This window comes from Sinocyclocheilus anshuiensis, unplaced genomic scaffold (genome assembly GCF_001515605.1).
Source record: "Sinocyclocheilus anshuiensis isolate Anshui unplaced genomic scaffold, SAMN03320099.WGS_v1.1 scaffold778, whole genome shotgun sequence".
Lineage (NCBI taxonomy): Eukaryota > Metazoa > Chordata > Actinopteri > Cypriniformes > Cyprinidae > Sinocyclocheilus > Sinocyclocheilus anshuiensis.
Genome location: NW_015544177.1, coordinates 249,647 through 265,894, shown reverse-complemented (window position 1 = coordinate 265,894; position 16,248 = coordinate 249,647). Strand labels below are relative to the sequence as shown.

Sequence of the window (16,248 nt, the reverse complement as noted above, 5' to 3'; positions counted from 1 at the left end):
CACGGTCGCGACGCTCATGCGCTGCGACACACTCATTTTTCAGAGGCACTTCTATGCCACAGCGAGATGAAAAAATCCGAACTTTTCAGAATGCTGCAAGCACACTGCAGGTCATGTGACAAGAACCAACCAGTCAGCTTCACCTTTTCTGTAACAACATTGAAAGCTCAGCCAAGATGGAGGAACAGCTGATCGTAGCTGTACAGGAATAGTAGCAGAGCTACTGCAAGCGATTTTTGGTGCTGGAAATCCATTTACCTTTTGCTGAAACCTCTGTGTCATCATGGAGAGTGCGAGTCTTGGTTGCTAAGCAACAGCAGATGCCACGGGAGTGCAAGTCGGGCAACTGGCGGCTGACAGTGGTTCACGTACAGTTGATTTGACAATGGGTGATTTTGTACTGGTTGATTCAACAGAAGTTGATTTGTCAGCGATTGACTCACTATTGTTGACAGTTGATTCACCTACAGTAGTTGATTTGCCGGTTGTTGATTCAGTACCAGTTGATTCACCAGCGATAGATAGACTGATGATGGTTGATTCACCTATATTTGATTCAACAGTGATTGATTTACTAACGATTGATTCACCTACAGTTGAATCGCAAATGGTTGATTTTGTACCAGCTGATTCACCAAAAGTTGATTTGCCAGCTGTTGATTTGGTACCAATTGATTCACCAACAATTGATTCACCAGTGATGATTGTTGATTCACCTACAGTTGATTCGCCAATCGTTGATTTGTTACTGATGGATTCGCCCAACAGTTGATTCCCAGTAATGATGGTTGATTCACCTAGGTGATTCGCCAGTGATTGATTCAGCAACATTTGATTCACCAGCAGTTGAATTGCCAGTGTTGGATTATTCAACAATTGATTTGTCAACAAAGAATTCATCAACAGTTTATTTGCAGACAATTGATTTGGTAATTGTTAATTCTTTAATGGTTGATTCGGCAACTACTGATATGAAGTATATAGTTGATTTGCCAGCATTTGATTTGTTAGTTGTTATTTCGCTAGTGGTTGATTCATTAACGTTTAATTTGCCAGTGGATTTAACAGATCTACCAAAAGACTGATTCAGACACTTTATCAATAACCCAATTTAAATAGTTTCTTTTCAAAAGTGCACATTTCTTATATTGTTTTCAGGTGACATGTTGGACCTGCTGAAATGGAGAGTCCATCCGGACAGAATCATTGACTGCCTCTCCAAACTGAAGGACATTGATGGCACTGAAATTGTTAAGGTATAAACCACATACAGCAACTTGCTTTTACCACTGAATCTGCAGACATTGCATGGAATATTTTCCAAAAAAGAAAAAATTTTTGTCTCTCTGTAACAATTGATTGTCTTTGTATAGTTTTTACAGGACACTCTGGACACCTTGTTTGGGATTTTAGACGAGAGTCCCCAGCGGTATGGACTAAAAGTGTTTGACTGCCTGGTGAGTGATGTTCTGTTCAAACCTTATGAAGGTGAATATATGAAATGTAGACACTGCATTGCTCTCAAGTTTCTAGTTTCCACAGATACTCTACATATTTTGACTGCGAACTCATACAAACTCATCCATCTCTTCCGCAAGGAGACGGTTTCTTGCCATTAATGAGTACAAGATACTTTCCTCATCTATCCTCCTCTGTGTTACCACAGTTACTTGCCAAATATGGCAACTCATAAAATCCATCTAAAGGTGATGATACATGGGGGAATTTTTGAGTAATGTTGTTGGGCACTGTTGCAGTCAATGGGCAACCAGGTGAGACACAGGGCCCACAACCGATCTAAAGTATCCAGATAGAAATTTGATGCCCATTCTCAATGGGAAAGTGCCCAAGCAACATTGCTCAAAAAAGTTTAGACTTCTCTTGGTATAATCCAACTCCTGTCCTCACATCCTCACATCCAAAGCACTTCTACATCCGAAAGCACATTTGAAATAAACTCTGCTTGATTCGTTCTTTTAGGCTTTTCTTTTAGGACGTGTTTTGTACAGTAACTTTACTTTTTACACAGTTCTCTGGAACACCTGATTCAGCTGCTGCATTTTTCTGCCTGTTACCAAAAAGAAAAACAATTGTTGTCTTGGACAAACCGATTTACTACATAGCTGTTGTAGCGAATCAGCTCAAAGGGGAAATATGAATAATTAATTATAACTAGTTATAATTAAATATAAATATTTAGATCTGCTGTAAGTATTTACTTGACATCTCAGTGTCAACTGTCTGTCACTTCTAAGAACGTTAATTTCCTGGTTAAGGAAAATAACTTTCTTACTGTACAATACTACTCCGAGCATGTAGCAAAAATCTGCATGATTAGGGACTCCAGTTATGAGCAAACAATGAACAACCTCAAGTGTGATACAAGTAAGACTTTATTAACTACATAAACACTTAAACTAGTCTAACATACACACACGCATACAGTTGGCATAGGAAAAAGGGGTTAAAGCTTAAGCAGTAAAGAGAAGAGAAATAAAGACATGAAGCTATGGTATAATTTGATATTCAACAGATCTACAGCCTGAAGGAAACATCAGTTTCTTAGTTCAAACACACTTTTGTAAAAAGGTGCAAATGATACTTAATGTATCAATGAATAAAACTAAGTTTGATACTTGCACGTCTCGTCTGTTTGAAAAAGAGTCCTGATGCACTTTGGGGCTCCAGTTGGTCTCTGCTGAAGTTAGTTGATGAGAAAGAACCAATTTGAGTCAGAGGATCTTGATGAATGGAAAGACTAGGCCAGAGCCTGGCACGCGCTTAGGGTGTTTTTTTTGAAGACTCTTAGCTCAGCATCTTCTCCTGGAATTCCTGAATCTAAAAGAACCGCGCTGATTAGTGATCAGTGATCTATAAAGGGTGACGATGTCACACCCTCAGGATTTGAGTGAGCCAATGAGGAATGGTAGCTTTGGAGGTAAATTTTACGATCCTTTGTCTCTAGCATGGTAATTTGCATATGGAACTGGATTGGATGTTGATATGCAAACTATTGAAGATTCTTAGAACACTAATATGTTGCATAGGTATCCACATATTATATACACGCTCAATTAGATAATCCGAAGACGAATTCATAGAGGCCAAACATGGTATAGGTGAGTTTACATTAACTAGTGATCTGTCATAAGCATGCATTAAAATAGTATACAATATACAAGACCATATACAAGGAGGTAGTAATCATACACAAAAGACCTGGGGATATGCATGATAGGAAAGTCATAGAAAAATTTGTCTATGAATTAATGTAAGAACGAAGTCATTTCCTATAGCAGTATGTGTCTGTTTCAGAGAGAACTGAGTAGGAGGAAGATTCTCTCTACATACTTTTAGGTCGTAAAAGTTTATCTGATCTGGCTGAGGGGTCCTGGTTGCCATGGTAACCAAGGGCCTGGGGTCATTCCCAGACATGCTGGCACCCAGTATGTTTATTGGTCTGTGATTATTTGTTAATCTAATGAATAATTGATTTGTTAAATCTAATGAAAAATTGTGTGTCTGATTGGTCCAAATGCTACATTGTGCTAGTTTTATGTGTCATATCATTCCACGGCCTACTTCGGCCTATTTCACATAAAATAATTTCAATTCATCATGGAAATGGCACCTTAAAAGGGTCATAGCCCATTTGAAAAGTTGATTCACCAGCGTTTGTTTCAATGGTTTCAGTGGTTGATGTGATGCAAGTTGATTCAACAATAATTGATTTACTGCCTTATGATTCACCAAAGGTAATTCATGTTATCTCATCTTAGACTTTTCTTGCTATTATCCAACTCCTATCCTTATATCATATGATTAATCTAGTATAATAAGCAGGATAATGTACATTAACAGTTGATTCTGCCAGTGGATTTAATGGATCTGCCACATGATTGATTCACCAGAGATTGGTACACTTACAGGTGATTTGGAAAGTGATTCGGCTGTTGTTGATTCTGCTGGTCAGTAATGCAAAATAAACTCTGCCAAAGCCAAAGGGACTTATTTAGCTTAAATTATGATAATAATTTTGCTATGGATATGCTTACAGCTTTATTGAAGTGATGCTTTTCTTTTTCTCCTCAGGTGCACGTTATAAATTTGCTGCAGGACAGCAAATTCCAGCTCTTCAAACCTGTAATGGACAACTACATCGAGAACCACTTCGCTGGTGCCCTTTCCTACAGGTAAACACAATAATGTTACAAATCGCAATTTATAAGACAAATGTTTTTTAAATTGTCACTGATGAAAAACACTTTCTGCAGCAGTAGGTATGTCAGCTGGCACAGAACATTTTTTCGTGACTTTGTGCTTCTTTTCCATTGTTTTTCTATGTAAATGCACTTGATGCACATCTTTCACCATTTTCACCGTGCTCATGTCTTCTGTGTCGTCTCACATATGAGTACATGTGTCAAGTTAAAAGAAGCCTGAAGTTAAAAATGACATGTTCTAGGTATTCATCTTGCGAGAAAAATTCAAAAAAATTCAAATGCTCGTACAGCATGAACTTTATGTAAACACAGACAAAACATGTCATATCAAAATAAAAGTCTTGCAGTGTAAATGCAGCCTAAAGAGACCTGCCTCTGTCAATGATGTCATTACAAATAATCAAACAGCATTAATGTTGGTGAAAAAACTCGCTGCTCTATTTTTGGAAAGCTTTAGTAGCTTAAGCCCTTTGACAAAACCACTCCGTGTTTTATTGCTCTTAAAGGGTTAGTTCACCCAAAAATGAAAATTAGCCCATAAATAACTCCGACTGGATTCGTCTGAAAGAAGAAATTCATATACACCTAGGATGACTTGAGGGTGAGTAATTTATGGACTAATTTCATTTTTGGGTGAACTAACCCTTTAATGTGTGTAATTTTATTATTTGTATTTTTGAAGCTATTAAATTAGTTGTTAGCATTGTTTTATTTTATTTTTAATTGTTGACATTTTTTAAGCCATACTTTTATAATTATACTATTTTATAAATAAATATTTGAAGTATTTAAACAAAAGTCAGCATCTTGGACATTGAGAGCCAAAATGCATAAAATGCTAAATGCATGAAAAAAAAATACTTGCATATATACTGATATACACAAAAAATTGCAATGCATATCAAAACGCCAGCTAAATATAATACAGCGTAATATAGTATCGGGAAGTCTATAGCAATTCCAAGCACTTTTAAACATGCTACACATGTAAAAATGATGTATCAGTGAATTGTACGAGTTTTGAAACACTCAAAAAATCCTGGAGCTCCTGTGGCATTTATCTGAAATAGCATGTCATGCTTTTGGGAGAGATGCGTTTGGTAACACAGAAAGATAAAAGGTGTTTTATGTTGAGCTCCAGGCCTTGTGTACTGTAACCCATGGAGTTTCTCAGGTCCTCTCAGCGCAGAGGGAGATGTATGTCAAGCCCAAAGCACAGCGTAGTCTTGCTTTCATCTGTCATAACCTGTTTCATTTTACTGACAATGCAGTTGTTGCACTGTATGTGTGATCAGGAAGGTAATGTGTGTTGTCAAATTGTGGTTCAGATCTCAAGTATAATTCAATAGGTCGACGCTCCTCAAAAGTTTGACTTTGTTTTTCTTTTCCTCCTAATGTTGTTTTAACCTCTCCTATCTTTTTCTTCCTAACCACTTGTGTGTGTGTGTGTGTGTGTGGTGTGTTCTGGCCGTGCTGTCTGTCAGTAATGAGGCGTGTGGTTGTGTTGTTGTGTGTGGGCAGTGATGTGGAGCATCATGTCAGAGTTGAGGTGGATGTGGGCGGCTTGCAAAATACTCACTCTCGCGCTGTTCCCGTCACCCAGTCCCTTAATGCTGTCCCGTGTTTCTGTCTCACCATGTCTTTCCCTGTCTCAGTCTCTATTCTTGCTCTATTTCTCTCCTTCTTTTTTATTTTATTTTATTTTGCATTGTGAGCTTTAAGTGTGCTTGCATTACTTATTTTATTTAGCATTGTGCGTTAAGTATGTTTACATTTCTTATAATGTTGTGATGCCTAAATTCACACTATTTTATTTATTTATTTTAGTTTAGTTTAGTTTTATTATTTTGCTTTCTTTTTTTTTGCATTGTGTCTATTAAGTGTATTTTTATATTTTATATAATTTGTTTATTCTATATCATTTATTTTATTTTATTTTATTATTTTATTTTGCATTGTGAGCTTTAAGTATGTTTACATGTTTTGTTTTGTGTCCATTAAGTGTATCTTTACATTTCTTATGTTGTGATGCCTAAATTCATTCAACTTTATTTTATTATTTTATTTTATTATTTTGCATTGTGTGCATCAAGAGTATGTTTACATGTTATTTCAAACCATTGTGTTTCAAAAGAGCCAAGAAAATCCCACTTGATATGTTCCCTATGGATTTCAGACAGTTTTTTTTTCACAGCCTATTTTCAGTTTAATGTTATTTGCTTTGTAACCATTCACACGCACACACACACACACACACACCTTCACACAGCGCTGTTTCTCCCAGCATGCTCAAAGACACACTAATCTGCAGTCAGGATGGATACTGTGGTGATGAGAGTTGAAAAAACAGAGCCGCTGGGTTCAGTCTGTGTGTCAGTATTCCTAAAGTCTCTGAAGTAAATGCAAATGAGCTGCTGCTCCCCGCCCTTTTTTCCAGAATAAGGCTGTGCCTTTACAGCCTTATTCTGGAAAAGGGGGCGGGGAGCAGCAGCTCATTTGCATTTAAAGGGACATGCACGATTGCATCACTGTATTACATTATTTTAATAGTAATACTTCAGGGTTGCTGAATGCTTGATTCTGATTGGTTGAAGAGCTGGTTGATGAAGGTGTGCATTCATTTCATTTGCACGGTTCATTTTTTATGAACCGTGCAGCTAATGTAGTTCCAGTCAGGTCTTGTTGGCATTTTATAGTTTGCCAAATGATTTCATTTATTTCAAAGGTCCTTATAGTCCTTACAGCAGGGCAATAAGGTTTTTTGAAAAGAGAAAAATAAATACATTTTAAAAAAGAATTAATCTTGATTTTTTAATTTTAACGTTCAGGGGTAGAAAATGGATAAATAGCTTGAATGTTCAATCTCTGCATGTGGGCGGGAATGAAACGCCCCTTTCTGCTGATTGGTCAGCCGAACATCAAAACGGCCGTCATCAGTTCTTCCTCAGTTTCTCGCGGCAGAGTAAGGACCCGATCAGACAGAACACATTTTTCAGGTTTGAAAATGCGAGGTGCGCCACACTGCCTTTTTTTGGTTGACTTTTTTTACATTTAGAAAAGAGCAGTGTGCTGTGTTTTTTATGTTGCTAGGCAACCACCAAATCAGCTGTCCTGTCATTGCAGTCTCTGGACATTTCCAAGCAACTGTAAGCTTCCGTAACCACAGTGGAACACAAAACGCTCACAGTCAATAGAAAATAATTTTTAAAAAGGCACCTCTCACTGCAAAAAATGTGTTATGTCTGATCGGGGCCTAATAGTCCTCCGCTGCTGCAGTTGTAAAAATATATATTCAAGTATATATTCAAGTATATATTCAAATATACAAGCTGTTTATTAATTTTTCCACCCCTGAACGAGGGGTGATTTTTTCAAATGAAAAAACGAAAAAGGAACCATTTTCAAATTTTTCTTCATTCAATATTAAATATGAAAAAACGAATGATACACGGATTGGGACAGAACAAAATTGAATCTAATTCAACTGAACTGAGTTCTGTGTATTTTAGAAAAAATACTCATATTAGTAGTCAGATAGTAGTCAGTAGTCAGATTAGTAGTCAGTAGTCAAATATAACTAGGATAAATAATATAAAGATATAGTTGATATACTTGATTACAGTTGATATTTTTGGACTCTGCTAAAATCAACTACCTTGAAAATATTACAATCACAACATATCTTAAGAGTAGTGAGGTGGTACAGTGTGTTTAATTAAGATCTAACTGGATTTGAAAGGAAATCGTTAGGGGGAATGAGAGCTGGTATTATGCTGTAGTTAACATTAATTGCAATCCCATGCTGGGAATGTTAACATTTTCCTCCTTATGGCCAAATTACTCTCCTGGGCTTCCAAAATCAACAAGAGCTTCATCAAAGACCCAGTTTTCCTCCAATTATTTTTTTTCGTTTGTTATTAATCACAACATCTTACTTTATAAATTAACCAATGCAGCGAAAAAGAAATGTTTAAACAAAAATAAACTATCCTCACTATTTCTCAGGTTTTCTAAGATTTTGACCTACTGTAACTTACACACCATCCACTGAACTATAGTCCTTCTGACACAGATCTCAATCAGTTGAACCCTAAGGACATTTTGACTGTCAACAGAGACCATTAACTCGGAGCGTTCAGAGCCTGTTTACAAAGTTTGCTGGCAGCTGCATCAAGTATTCATGAAGACCTGTGCACTCTAAAGCCACTGATTCATTATTACCATCACTTAACATCTCAGACGTTTCATCGCCTGAGTGTTTAAGCCCCTTCATGGGATACAGAGGACCGCTAAGGACATTTATTGATCTTGGAAAAACATTCAGCCTGCCAGCGCCCTCTGATTCCGGTGATCAGTTCCAAAACTTTCAAAACCTGTTAGCAGCATGAGCAAATTTTTAAGATATAAAGGATGTGCCAGGTAAGGGATGATGTTATTGCAGAATAACCCCCAACAGGGTGATCAGGACCCCGACCCGAAGCAGAGACATGGCGATAAAAGATATTGATTTAAGACAAAACTGTTTTAAAATCTTACCAGTATGTTAGTTATCTTATAATCCATTACAGTGTATAAAACAATCGTCACAAAATGGCAGCAGCCAGGGCTGGATTTACCTCTTTTCGTGACATAGGCAAAAAAAAATTTGGGCCCCCCATCCCTATTAATATAATAGGCCTAATATTACCACCACCCAAACAAACAAAAATATTTCTTAATCAGTGAAACCGTTACAGTGTTTTCTATCGCAATAAGCGCTTGCATTGAGTCAATAAAAATCGAAATGTAGTTCTTAATTTGTTTGAGAACTGAGAAAGACCATTCCATTAATATGCGGGGCGTACCACTTCTGGAGTGCATTATTTCTCTAATAATTTTAACGGCCTGGAGTCCCAACCACACATCAAGACATTGTTCAGATCATTTGTTTCAAGACATTTGACATGTTTCCGTCCTGAAATATCGTGTGTGTTGAACTAGCTAATTTTCTGCAAACATTCCATTGCAAATTCCAAAACGTCATTTTAGAGCTAATAACAGAGGCTTGAGCCATTGATATGCAGGCTAACACAGTTATTAATGCAGTCTAACACAGTTATTAGAGAGAGAGCGAAAGAGAGAGAGGGAGAGATTAAGTGCATGTAAATACGTGCGTCTGTGCGTCTCTCAGCAGTGTTCAGCAGCAGCAGAGTCTACTAATAGCGAATCTTTAAGTTGAACTGCTTCAAGAACCTCGCTACTGAGAAATGTCATGTAGCTTTTCAGCTGCGAAACTATTTTATTGATAAATTCGCGGGGCAGCCGCAGCGCTGACAAGATTCTGTCCGTGTCTCCGCATGTGTGCGTGTCTGTAACTACTGTCTGTGTGCATCTGTGGGAGGGAACGGGAGAAGGAAAGCGTGGAAAAAAGGTGGAAGACATGGAAATAGTTTGTCATTTTTAAAATTATTGTTTGTTATATTCATTTGCTCAGTGTCTTCTGCTTTGGTTCTTTTACTGTTGTAGATAGCCCATAGTATAACAAAAAAATATTATACATCTCTTCATTGTGTTTGGGCCCCCCCTGGACGAGTGAGCATAGGCACGTGCCTAGAATGCCTATGCGTAAATCCGGCCCTGGCAGCAGCTGTGTTTGTATGAAACAAGAGAGCGAGTCCGCGATACCAGGGTGACATTAAATAATTGTACACATAATATTGAATCAAGTTTTAGTATTTTATTAGCTAACCAAGCGCAAAAGCATCCACAAAGAAAAACTGCTCCTAGCATGCGTATAGCGCCGACTTCAGTTACCCGGATGAGCCTGTGTTATTAGCTTTTACCAGTTGTTATCGATAACATACCTCAGAATGTTGCGACTGACCAATCAGAATAAGTTATTCCACAGAGCCGTGTCATAAATTTACTTACTATACTCGAGTAGAACATTCCTGGATCACCCTGAAGTAACATTCATACCAGTCAGATAGCAATCAGAATAGCTTTAAATTTGGGCACTGAACAACTAATATCAAGGATATTGTTATATTTAATTCTAAATGCAATAATATTATGAAGACAAAAACTAGCGGTCACAACAGTTTACTAGAGAGAGACCCAGATGCAGAATGATCAAGGGAGTGAGGTTTATTGACAAGACGGAACGAATGGGATGATGTGAGTCCAAACAGTAGGAAAGGGCAGTCTGCAGGAGAACAGGAGGATGGCTGAGGTCAGACCTGGACAAAGTTAGGCTGGAGAACAAGGATGATAGAGCAGCCCCAGATAATGAGAACACTGGAGATCAGGCAGCAGCTTGAGAAACCAGGGCTTGATACTTTGAGCTGTGGTGCAATCGGTCCAGTCAGATAGCCAGGTCTTGAGAACAGCGGCCAGGGGAATCAGGACACAGAACAGGAACAAACACAAGACATAACACAACACAAGACCACAAGAGAGAACAAGCAGCAAGATAAAACTCTGACTACGCACAATGACTAGAAAGAAAAGAACAAAGAAAAACAAACTCAAACTGCAGAGAGCAAATAAACAAAAGAATGAACCATAAGGCAAAATCTAGGAATCGATAACTGGAATAAAAACAGACAAGATCAAAATAAGGAAAGAAACCAAACAAGAGGTTTGATAAAACTAGAACAAAAATATAGACAGGAACTACACTAGAGCAAAATAACAAAAAGCAAAGAAAACCTAATAAACCTCTAGAAAACTAAATGCAAAGCTAGACTGACAAGGAGTGTAAAAATAACACTACTAATACGACTAGTAGACTGACAAAAAATTATCTTCACACAAGGAACTAATGCAACGAACCAGCAGAGACATGAGGGAAGAGGCACACTGTAAAGGAGCAGAACACATGAGGAATAGGTGGACACAATCAAGTTAACGAGGACTAGACTAGGACTAAACAAGGGGGCGTGGTAGAGGGGAGCACATGGCCAACATAAGCAAAGACAAAGCCATGTGCTCAGACACAAGACAAACAAGGACACTTTAAACAAAGCCAGAACAGACATTACTGTCAGGGCAGGACCCTGACACTAGCAGTGTAAAAAAAAATAATTTGTCAAAAACTATACTAACGATATCAAGCAAAATACACTACCATTCAAAAGTGGGGGTCAGTAAGATTTTTTTTTTAATTAATACTTTAAGCAAGGATGCATTAAGTTGATCAATAGTGACAGTAAAGACATTTATAATGTTACAAAAGATTTCCATTTCAAATAAATGCTGCTATTTTGAACTTTTAAACAAAAGTGTAAACCAATTTATTCTCCATTAAAACTAAACTGAAATTAATAACTAAAAAATATAAACTAAATTCAAACTAGCGAATTAAAAAAAACATCAAAAACGTAAAGTTACTGAATAGTGTAACATTAGCATGCAAACATTTTCCCATGCATTTTTCTTTTACCTGCAGATGTAATTTTAGGAGATCCGTAAAATCTTGAGTGCTGCCTATGTGTATCATATTTGTGATATGATGAATTTTCCCTGCAGGACAAACAGAAACGTACAACATTCACACTTAAACAAACATTGCCCTCGATGTCTGATATTCACGGTTTGTGTCTGCAGGGATCTGATCCGTGTGTTGAAGTGGTATGTGGATCGTATCATTGATGCCGAGCACCAGGAACAGATCCAGCAGGTTTTGAAGGTGAGAACACTAACATACGCTTCATTCGGGATGTATGTTACAGTATGTATGCAAATCTATGAGGAGACATATGCACCCTATCTCTGTCGACCTATCATGTTGGGGTTAACCCTCACCCCCTGCTGATCTTCTGAGCTTCCTCCCCAGCAGCTATGAATACTCTTGATGCATCTGATCTACCTCTCCAGCCTCTCTCACCCACAGGAAGCTCTTTTCTTTCTCATCATGCAATTAAGCTACAAACATTCAGTCTTTTCTTTCTTCATTCGCCCGTTCGGCTTTCATGACCTGCCATGGGACCACCAGGCGCATTCTCTAAATGTATCCACGCTCGTTTACACCCTTCAAAGGTGTTATTTGAAAGCAGTTCCCACTTTCTTACCTTGAACCCTTCAACCCTTTTTTTTTTTTTGCTCTTTCTGATTGAAATGTTTAAAAACGGAAAATGCACTTCACACAAGTGTCTCCAGGTTTGACCTTTCTTTCTTTCTTTCTTTGCATGCCATTATATTTAATACATTGTTACATTTAAATCCCTTCTGTCCTCTGATTGATTTGCAAGTATAATTTTTTGTATAATTGTCGGTTCATGTGTCTTTTTGTTGTGAAATCTTGGCTGATGTTGATAAAGTAAATGTAAGAATAGCTTTTATATTGTAAGTAATATTTGAAGATGAACATTTACTGGACTGAAGCAACTTGGTTTACTTGATTATCATTTTTCCACTATTTTTTTTTTATTGTTTTAAAATGTGAACATCAAATATAATCCATCAGGCTTTTGAGGAATGTTTATTTGATCATTTTTCAATCATTATTGTGTTACATTGCATTATATGATTTGCCCCCACAATAAAAATAACAGAGCTTTGATCATGGAACTAAACATTTAAATATCATCTTTCTGGGAGAAATAGAGCCATAAAAATATTGAATATGATGCTCAACAGGGTTTACAGGGTTAAGAATTTTTTACTGGGTTAATATTTTTTGGATTGTTTGGATTTTTTTAAAAATCCAATTAAATATTTATTTAAATAACAATTGTCTGATATCATATACCTGCAGGCGTCTGAGTACTTGTTTAAGTACATTGTACAGTCACGGCGTCTGTACGCGGCGGCCACCGGAGGCCAGAATGAGGAGGAATTTCGCTGCTCTGTTCACGAACTCTTTAAATCAATCCACCTGTTCCTGTCGCATGAGAGTAAGGGCATCAGCCCCATCACACACACACAGGTGAGACATACACAGGCCTGTAGACTGGATACAAGTTTACACCCTTTTTAAAAAGTATGTGCTGTACTGAGTGATGAGACAGCATGCATTTCTTTTGTATGTAGTAAGCTAATATTCTAGCACTTGAGAATACTACACCAGTTCCAGGTCTATAATCCAAACAGTCATCTTACATTACCGTTCAAAAGTTTGTGGCCTGCAACATTTTAAAATGTTTTTGGAATACGTCTCCTATGCTCACCTAGGCTGCATTTATTTGATCATAAATACAATAAAAATAGTAATATTGTGAAATATTACAATAAAAAACTGTTTTGAATGTTTTAAAATGTTATTTATTCCTGTGATGCAAAGCTGAATTTTCAGCAGCCATTACTCCAGTCTTCAGTGCCACATGATCCATGAAAGAACAGCATTTGAATTAGATTTTTTTAGAACAATGTAAAAGTGTTTACAGTCACTTGATCAATTTGATGCATCCTTGCTGAATAAAAGTTTTAATTTCTTTCCCCAAACTTTTGAAGTGTATACCGTTTCAGGAGTCAAAATTATTGAATGGCTTATTTGTTTTCAGGAATATTCAGTGTATTTTCAGGTTTGAAGCCTTAATACCTTAAAAATTAAAAATTAAATAAAAGGTTAATTTAAGTCCATTTAAAATTAAGATAATAATAATAATAAATAATTGAAAAAGGAAAAAATAAGAAATGGTATGTAATATAAGTAATAATAAATAATAATAGATTTTTCTCATTAAAAACTAATGCAGCATTAGATTACAACGTGTTTCTCATTTTAGCATTATTAGTCATTTGCTGATGCAGAAACCTGCAGTTGTGATTAGCAATTGTTGTTTGCAAATTGCAGTTAACTATTACTACTACTACTATTACTACTACTTATATTATTTTATTTAGTGTTCCTGTGGCTCAGTGATAGAGCATTGCGTTAGCAGTGCAAAAGGTCGTGGGTTCAATTCCCAGGGAACACACATACTGGTAAAAAAAAACTGTATAGCCTGAATGCACTGTAAGTCGCTTGTGTCTGCTAAATGCATAAATTAATTAACTATTGCAATTGTTATTTTTCAAATCTTTTGCATAAAAATGATTTGCAGTGCAAATGGACCCAAACTTGGGTCTGCTATTGAAACTGTTATGATGACCTGAGTTTGTTGGCAATATTACACTGCATTATAACACTGTCCATGGATACATACCACCAGATACACCATCTATTTTCAGGGTATTCAGAGTATTGGCACTAATTTAGCCCTATATCTGTAAACAAGACTTCACATTGATTTCGATTAGAATTTAAGATGTGTAAGGAAATTGGATTACGACAATATTTTACCCATATCGGTACCATTTTACAAATCTGGACCGTTCAGTTTTACTATATTTGTGAGGACATTTCGAGAAATCTGTCACTCAATTACAGCAAAACAAATACATACACTAGGAGCATTTAATGAATACAGTATTTAATTTTCAGCCCCACCCAGATTTGTTCTGCTAGCACAGGGGTGCCCAAACTCGGTCCTGGAGGGCCGGTGTCCTGCAGAGTTTAGCTCCAACCCTAATCAAACTCACCTGATGCAGCTAATCAAGCTAGGCATACTAGAAACTTCCAGTCAGGTGTGTTGAGGCAAGCTGGAACTAAACTCTGCAGGACACCGGCCCTCCAGGACCGAGTTTGGGCAGCCCTGTGCTAGCATATCAGCGTTCAAAGCTCAGCCCATGGAGAGTTAAGCCTGTCTTGATGTACACAAACAGAGACGCACGCTGAGCGCGCTAAAGGCCCGCCACACACCATCACGGCCCGCCGAGCTCAGAGTCAGCTGAGCCATGTGTGTCTGATGGGCAGAGAGACTCGCTCCCGTTCTTTCCGAGGTTGCTTTCGGTGGAGACGTGTGAGCACATTCGCACATTCACTCGCACTGAACTCTCACACAGGTCTGTTCTTGTTATGGCGGCCCAGCAGGAGAGCAGATTTCAATTAACACGGCCAAGAAAAACAAAGCGTCTTTGGACACCACGCCATAATCTGAAGCACATGCAGGCGACTGGAGCTGTGCCAGATTCGTGTCACCGCGATATTTGTGTGTGCGTGCGAGTGCCTTTGCTTACATCTGTTGTTTGACATCCCCTACCGCGCCAGAGGAACATTTTCCCACTAAATCAATGTGCAAATGCGCTTGGAGGAAGATGATAGCGGCAGTACAGTGACACAAATGCACAAAATACAAACATACTGCAGCATGTATTAAAAACAAACTAATCTGGGTTTTCCGTATTTAAATAACTTTTTTATTGGCGTTTTCGCAGGCCGTGTTCCTGAGATCGTTCCCGACTGTGTGCTGCGAGCTGTTAAAGATCTTCAGCATGAGAGAGGTGGCAAATCTGGCCCGCGACACGCTGAGCAGCCTGCCTGCCCTCACGCACACAGACTGCCCTCTACAGGCCGTCAAACTCCAGTGCATGGCCAAGACCGTGGAGAGTCCTCTTTACATCAACCCAGGTAAAGTTTTCTGTTTTAAAGGGGTCATATGATGAGATTTCAAGTTTTCCTTTCTCTTTGGAGTGTTACAAGCTGATTGTGCATAGATAAGATCCCTGAAGTTGCAAAGACTAAAGTCTCAAATCCAAAGAGATATTCTTTATCAAAGTTAAGACTCTGCCACACCCCTCTAAAACGGCTCGTTCTAACACGCCCCCACATATCTACCTCACTATGTGGAAATATTTGCGTAATGCCGCCCAAATGTTCACGCAAAGAAAGAAGGCGTGGTTTCAGTAACCGCAGTTAGTGTTGAAGCAGCCATGTCAGGGAGACGCTGTGTGTTTCTAGGCGAAAGCAAAAGCACTTTATTTGGCCTTCCGAAAGTAGATGCATTTAGGAATCTTTAAGATTACTTACAACAGAACAGCAATGCATTTTATGGACGACCGTTTCGTGAACCTAGGAGAGGAGGTAATTCTGACTTTGCTATGACAATCTGGCGCTTCTGAATCAGCTACTGTTTTGTTATTAGTTTAAGTATTTGCTATTGACTGTTCAAATGCGGAGTTTTGCGCATCGTGTGTGTGCGCGAGAGAGCGAGCGCGAGAGAGC

General features: G+C 38.0%; 1 pseudogene; it reads left to right on the top strand.

Moving 5' to 3' along the window:
• Window positions 1-16,248, top strand: part of LOC107696255 (dedicator of cytokinesis protein 4-like) — an 82,311-nt pseudogene that overhangs the window by 45,070 nt on the left and 20,993 nt on the right.